We start from the raw sequence: 1,390 nt of genomic DNA, 5'->3' as shown, positions 1-1,390 counted from the left end.
TAGCAATGATGGATGTATAACGTTCCCCAAGGGGGATGAATAACAGAAATGTGGGCAAAGGGATAAAGCAGATGGTGTAAGATATGAAAATACTTATATATAATTTATCAAGGGTTCATGAATGTGGGAAGGTGGGGAGGGAGGGTAAAAAGAGGAGCTGATAATAAGGGCTCAAGTAGAAAGATAATATTTTGTAAATGACAATGGCAACATATATACAAATTTGCTTGATATAATTGATTTATTGATTGTTATATCTGTAAGAACCCCCAAGAAAATGATTTAAAAATTACCCTGTGATAAATCACAAAAGAAAAGAAAGCCAAGCATCAGAAATGGAAGTCATTTGTAGAAGAATTATGGACAATGCAATAAATGCTATTGTTTCCATGCTGATGATGTTCAGAGGGGAAGAAGCATTGAATACTCACAGGAGGAGCAGCCTGGTAAACTGCCTCAGGTGCCAAAGCCACCAGATAGTGTGGGTCTCGCCCCCAGTTTTCCAGCTCATATATTTGAGCCAACTTTGCTGCTAACACCAACCAGGCAAAAGAAAAACTTGGAATTCTCTTCTCTGCAGGATGAATTGAGGAGGACTATTCAAACATCCCCTGCTCCACCCACCTCCAAAGGTGGAAATCATTGAGAAAGAATAAAATTTGGGAAAGAATACCTTATCTCCTGCTACAGACCTCCAGAATTCAAATGAAGAGAATGGTTTCTTCACTCAGATGTGGAGGGCTTCTCACAGACGAGAACCAAAACTAGGTTACTTTTGTCCACTTATCATTGACCCTCTGCAGTTCCCCCAGAAGCCCTCAGAAGTCTAGAACTCTCCCATTCACAGAAGAGCCTTCTGTGTTGGGTGATGGGCAACAGCTTAGAACAAATGAGACCCTGGTATTTGTCCCAAGAAAGGACATAATGACATGGATTGCTGAATTGACCCTGCAGAATTCCACTATCAAGGCACATTGGAATAATATTATTGGCCCAGGGGAAGAACAAGGAGAATGGACCTCAGGCGTTAAGCAAACAGGAAAATACGAGCAACATGACTGCTACTTTTCCAGTGGCACAACCATTAGCAAGTAGTATGGAGGAACGATTGAAGAATTGAATCAACAAGTATGGAGGCTCATGGAAACCTGCTGCAGTTGGTAGAACATCAGAAACTTGTCTGTGTGAATTCTGCTTCTTCAACAGTATCTCCTGTATCTCCAAACATAGCCTGCAGGAGGGAAGAGGACTATTGAGGCATCTATTCCAGACAGCTCGAAATGCAGTACTGTCTCACCTTACCAGTGAGATAACCACAATAAGATCTTCAGGAGCTGCTAGTAATTCATCTTCTCTATTAGATACTACTTCAGGAAGAGAGTGATCTTTA

The 1,390-nt window shown here is 41.2% G+C and overlaps 1 pseudogene; it reads left to right on the top strand.

Moving 5' to 3' along the window:
- The first annotated feature begins 290 nt into the window (after nt 1-290).
- Nucleotides 291-1,384, top strand: LOC105979913 (annotated as a pseudogene).
- Nucleotides 1,385-1,390: the final 6 nt, after the last annotated feature.

This window comes from Echinops telfairi, unplaced genomic scaffold, assembly GCF_000313985.2.
Source record: "Echinops telfairi isolate 266 unplaced genomic scaffold, ASM31398v2 ScPeMD7_7418;HRSCAF=8456, whole genome shotgun sequence".
Taxonomy (NCBI): Eukaryota; Metazoa; Chordata; class Mammalia; order Afrosoricida; family Tenrecidae; genus Echinops; species Echinops telfairi.
This window is presented reverse-complemented; position numbering and strand designations above follow the sequence as displayed.